General features: G+C 35.5%; 1 long non-coding RNA gene across 2 annotated transcripts; it reads left to right on the top strand.

The window, feature by feature from the left end:
• Positions 1-1,401: 1,401 nt before the first annotated feature.
• LOC117110368 lies at positions 1,402-5,970 on the top strand. 2 transcript variants are annotated; one of them, XR_004445686.1, is made up of 3 exons: positions 1,402-1,591; positions 3,162-3,324; positions 4,968-5,970. It is a non-coding gene; the product is annotated as an uncharacterized LOC117110368 (long non-coding RNA). The 2 variants fall into 2 exon arrangements; XR_004445687.1 differs by having other exon boundaries at positions 1,402-1,587.
• The last annotated feature ends 203 nt before the right edge of the window (positions 5,971-6,173 follow it).

Genomic DNA, 6,173 nt, shown 5'->3' on the forward strand with positions numbered 1-6,173 from the left:
TTTACTCTCCTGTTACTTTCAAATTTCTCCTGCTACTCAAATTCATAAATAAACCCCTGTAACAGTTTTTCAGAATCAATTACTGAGCTCTAAAAAAGTTGATATTTTTACATATTCTTCATACATAGGCCTACCTAGCCTAATACTGTAAACCAGAAACTTTCGCGAATTGATAATTTCGGCCTTTTTCGTGACATTAAACTTTCGCGAATCTCAAAAAGCCTAAATTTAATTCATGAGAGGAATATCATACAATAGCTGAAAATATCGTATCGTGAGTTTAGGCCAAGGTTAAATAGGCCTACAGCCACTGTGTAGGCTACAGTATCTAGGCCTAGGCAGGCTAAGGCGCCATAAGCCTGGCAGGACTTAGCTGGCTATCCCAGGCACAGATAAGAAAGAGATAAGTTTACACACATACAGTACTCACTCATATGATATTCCTTAATTTTGTATGGTATTCAAGCATCCTACAAAATGAACAATGTTTATCAATGTTTTATTAACAAACTATTTTCCTGTAGGCTTAATATCGATTCAAATACATTGATTGATGATAATTGAACATCGTGGTATGTCATATGGTACGGAAAATTAGTTTCCCATTTGAACTTCTTAGTATACACTGCACAGTGGTTGCACATGTGCAATCACATGCAGTGATGATCAGAAACTCCTTGATTAGTATACTTACTGAGTAGGTTAGAATAGACCAAGAATTTACGAATTTTTCGAGCTCAACATCGGAATTTAAGGTCAGAATATTGATTCAATTATTGAAATACATTCTTTTTTAAGGTTATACACATTTAATAAAATCCACCAAAAAAAATTGAAAATACAATTTTTATAATGATGAAGTTGTTTACTTTTCACAACCATTTAGGCCTATGCCCTAGATCTGTGTTGAAGAAAACATCTAAAGGAGAGCAAAAAATAGTTCTAAAATTTACGCAGATATCGAAAAGGAATGGATACCACATTGGAAAAAAAATGTCTCATGTGATGTGAATTGAGACGATTTTGGCTTGCTCTGCCGTTTTCATCATTGTACTATCTATGACTATGAAATTGTGAGTGTAAACAGTATTCAATATAGTTTGGTTCGGGTTGCTACCTCCGCCACCGAATGTAAACGAATTTGAGCCAGTGTTGGTTTGTTTTAAATTATTATTTATCATTTCCGAAATATCTATGTCATCACAAAGAGGGCTAGTAAAATAAAAATGAAATGAAAATAAAAGGTTCATAGTCATACACAAATTAATTTTAAAACGACGATCTATTTTTTTCTTCTCCGCGGTAAGAAAACCCGGAAGCCCAATGTACAGTAAAAGAGTTTGGGCGATGTATATCGTCATCACCTGAGCATGTGGTTATGTGTGTATTATCTTATTGGCTAACATGTGAATTGGAGGCGTGGCTTCTTTGATGGACTCACCCAGACGCGACTGCCGAACTTTGAACTTTAACTTTGTTTACGACGCGAGTTCATGAAATGGAGTCTGAAAATTGGTAGACATTTTAACGAACTTTCAACAGAAAGGAACATCGAAATGAGTGCATACTATTGCAAATTAACTTCGTGTAGGTAAATAAGGTTCTTTACAGGCCTGTTGCGCTATTTATATTGGTGGTTTTGTATTAATTTTTGTACAGCATTGATTGAAGTAGCCGGCGAAAACATCGTAGTAGCCGATCGAATGCGCCGGCCACCGGCTCTTAAATAAACCCCTGGCTTGCTAACCGATAGCGCTTGCTAACTGTTAGCGGTATCGGATACCGCTAATGGTTAGCGCTAACCGATCAGGCATTCTCACACATGTGCTAACGATTAGCGCTAACGGTTTGCTCCCGATCCGGATAATAGGGATCTCGTGAGAACCAGGCTTTAGTAAATTTAATAAGAAAGCAGCTTAGCTCAGTAGGCTAAACTGGTGGTAGCCACTGTGTGTGCTTTGAACCGTGAAGTTCTCTAGGTTCAATGGCCATCGCTGGTCTCCTTGTGTTTCAGCTGAAGGTCATTATGGCCCATGTACACGACAAAGAACGAGTACACCCTACGGAAAAAAGGATAGGATCGTCTCCTGGTGTACTGCCAAATCAGCTGGAAATAAGTCTTCTTCAGACTTTGGTGGGTTATCCTTGGTGTTTACACCGAATAAATCCATCTGTCCTAAAAATGCTGCCAAAATATTTTATCAAATAACAAATCAGTCCGTATTCTTAACGCTTGCATTAAATATTCATTTATTTTTCTGTTCCGATACCCATTACTCAATTTAATTCTATTGCATTTCTGAAAGGTTTTATTCCTTTAATTATTATATAATAATAATAATGATAATAATAATAATAATAATAGTAATAATAATAATAACAATAATAATAATGTAGTTTTTATATAAATATGTTGTGGATGCATTCAAGATTCTCAAAAGCAGGGTGAAGGACTGAATTAAGCAATTTTGGTTGGCAAATCTGGGATGGGGAAAGTTGGGGAATGCCTAGTTAACACCGCCGACAGCTTTCGGTGATTCTGATTGGTCGGTCGAATTGGGGAGCCTTTCCAATTGCGTCAGAGACTGCTACGCAGTGCAGTGATAGCACTGAAAATGCTGTGATTTTATGAAAACCAGGCTTGTAGTGAAGGACTGCCAAGGTTCTTGATTTCAAAGCTTATAATTTTTTGCACTTTGTAGTTAGTGGCAGTAGAATTCTGTTATTTGTAGCCTGTGGTAGATATGTCAATTATACAGTTTATAATGTAGCATATGGGGCTTGCCATATCAAAACCGGTATCAGTGGCCAAAACAAGGATATTGACTGTTCAATAGTAGTCATATTCTTTTTTTTTGTCTTTCGTGGTAGTCACACACCTTTATTGTCACTCTTTTTTTATTGTTTTCATTCATTTTTCCATCTTTCATTCTCCAAGTTGAAAGCTTTAAAAATGATTTAATGGAATCAACTTTACTATTGCCAAAGTTATGAGTAAATTTATTAGCACACAATGGAATCTAGGCCCTTTACACTAAGTTTGAAAAAAAAAAATTAGGAATGGTGTCAGCTGTGTTTGTTCATAAAAGTGTTTTTGTAATTTCTTACTGAAATTATTACTGTTTCTATGTCACTGATCTAAATTTTTATTTCTTTGATAGATATTTTTTCCATTTTGGTGCCCAACTCATCTCCAGATTTTAGATGAGAAAGGAACAGAGAATAAAAGCTTTATTCTTCCGAAACCGAGTCAACAATTGAATTTTGATAACGGTACAGGAATGCGCTTTGAAGCACAGGCAGTGAGGGACTGTCTGCAGCAAGGTAAGTAACCCCTCCCACCACACCACCTCAGGTTTAATTTATCCAAGGTCAAAGTTTAGGTGTCTGAACAAATATAATCAATGAATTATTTTGTCTTCATCTGATGTTATCTGCAATTCTGCAGATTACCAAATCTGTGTATATGGTGGAAATTACTTTGTTGCAGGTAATGAACATTACGAGTTCTTATTTAAAAAAACTAGATAGTTAAAATAAGTAAATTAAGCAAATATGCTCATTCCTTCATGGTGTTCATTTAGTAAACACAAAAAAACGACTGTAGCTTGTACACTAAAAAAAAAGAAATTATTAAATTAACCAAATTATTCTGTTGGTGATTAGGTGGGGTGTCAATTTTTAGGTGTCTGAACCCTACAATTATAATTATTGAATTACTCTGTCTTCCTCTAAAGTTATCTGCAATTGTAATAAATAAATCATTTTCTCTTTCCCTTGGGTCTCATAGTTTGGCAGCCCTGCAAATAGGCACACACTATCACTTGCATTTCACCTGAAACACAGTTAGAATGAGAGCAGATAGAACTGAATCATGGACTGGTTTAAGACGTCTAACTTGCATTAGCCTTATGTGTGGGTAATGTTATGCTAATGAGGCAGATAAACGCAATCTGCACATGCTCAGAAAACCAAAACTTTCCTTAGCCACACCATGGCCACACCAAGTAGCCAAGAATTACGGTACGGTAAAACAGAGCAAAATAAGGGTACTAATTTCACTTGGCATGCAAATCAATCATACTTATACACTTAAAAACAAACTAATCTACCAATAAAATCACCTGCAAGTTAAAATATAAGGCAAGTATGTCTACAAATTTGATTTTAAATTTATGTGATTTTGTTTTGTAGTATTACAATGAACATCACATAGGCTAGCCTAAGCCCGGCCTAGGCCATGTCTAACCGCTTATAAAAATGCAAAAAAAAGACCCAAAACAAATTAGAATGAAGTTGTCAACTAACTAGTACATTAAAATTGTTCATATACTTACTACTTACCTATATAAAATTTAAATGTATTGCTCACAAATGCCAATATTTTGATTTTAATATGCCTTTTCCACGAATCGGTAGACATCTTGAAGTGATAACAAACAGCCTAAGTCAGTAGTGCGTAACAAACAAAAATAAGATAAGCTAGACCTAGCTGCTGTACGCCCAGCCGATACGCAGTGTGGCTAAGGAAAGTTTTTGGTTTTCTGAGCATGTGCAGATTGTGCTTATCTGGCTCATTAGCATAACAATACCACACATAAGTCTAATGCAAGTTAGACGGCTTAAACCAGCCAGCTTCCTATCCTGGTAACAGTTAAAAGTCCTTGGTTTAACCCACACACAGTGGCTAGAAGTTTTGAAGAATGATTCAAATAAAAAATCAGAAGATTATTGGAAAAAAATTCAGAAAAAATAGAAGGTCAGCTGATATTCAGGGCACTCTTAAATAATTGAACTAATGTGATGCTTTTGTCAGAGAAGTCTCTTTATGAGGCTTAGGGAGTGGAGGTGTTTTAGTCAAGAGAAAATGTCTCGCTGTTACAGAAATTGAACACAGGACCCTGGGAATAGAAGTTGCAAGCATCTTAACCACTAAGCTATTCAACTCCACTTTTTTCTTTGTCCAGGTTTGAAGGAGCACTCTTTGGTGACACATGAAGACTCATTCAAGTTTGCCACCATCTTGGATCAGGCTAGGCACAGCTTAGGCTACTTTCACGACAAAGAACTTGCGAAGTGATCAGCTCGCTTAGTAACTCTCTACTTAATCTCATGATAATGTTAATTTACATCTCTCAAGTTGTGTGCTTTCATATGCTTTGTCCACTTGGCCTTGTCACTGATAAAAAATTGTTATAGAAACAGAGAAATTAATGGTTAATTATCAAGGTTTATTATGGTGCCAGTGAATTATTCCATGGAAAAGTTTGGAAAATATTTGATTATATAATATTGTAATGAGTTATTTGTAGTGCTTTCAATGATTCTACCCTTGGTCATTCGATCTATTCTCAATGTGCAACCACTTTTCCTTTCTCTGACATATATAAAGTCATGCCTCAGTGCAGTGTGATACAATACCTTTGAGATCTGATACCCATTGAAACTCTTGGAAGGTGAGCATCTGTCTTATATTGCTTTGATGTCCTTGCATTTGAAAGTCATTTTTTATGAAACACGCATTTTGCAAAATCTATGCGTGATCATCAATTTATTAAACATTCATTATAAAACCATTTACATTTCAATTACCAAAAAAAAATACCATGGACAATACATGAAATTGTCCTGTTTCAAACACCACAATTGTATTTGCTCAAGATGCCCAGTATCAGCATCTACCATGTTTTTTTTTCAATTCCTACACTTTGACCCAGCTCGGACATTTTCCTTGTGATTGGTGCTGCCCACCAAAGTCCACCCATAAATATTTTCATGTCACACATTCATATTTACTGAGGTTGGTAACTATGGGAGAGAGACAGACAGACAAACAAACACATAGATGAAGAGACAAGCGAAACAGACATCATAAGACCTCAAGGTCAAGGGGCACAAACACACCTGTTGCACCAGTTGCGTTGTGTAATTCAGGTTGTATTATTATCTCCATTAAAAATATATATGTAATTGTGTTGTATGTTTGTGGATTTATTTTGGCTAAATGAAAAATTAAATGAATGAATAACAACACCAGTGAAATTTATATTCATAAAATTACTAAATTCATCAATATATCTGTGTATTTTACTAATAGAGTGCAATCACATTATAGCAGCTGTATCATAACTCTTAAATATATCTTTTTTGGGGGTAAAATTAAGCACTCCCAG

The sequence above is a fragment of the Anneissia japonica genome, unplaced genomic scaffold, assembly GCF_011630105.1.
Source record: "Anneissia japonica isolate Jap-2015-1 unplaced genomic scaffold, ASM1163010v1 scaffold12582_len6778_cov146, whole genome shotgun sequence".
In the NCBI taxonomy this organism is placed as follows: Eukaryota; Metazoa; Echinodermata; class Crinoidea; order Comatulida; family Comatulidae; genus Anneissia; species Anneissia japonica.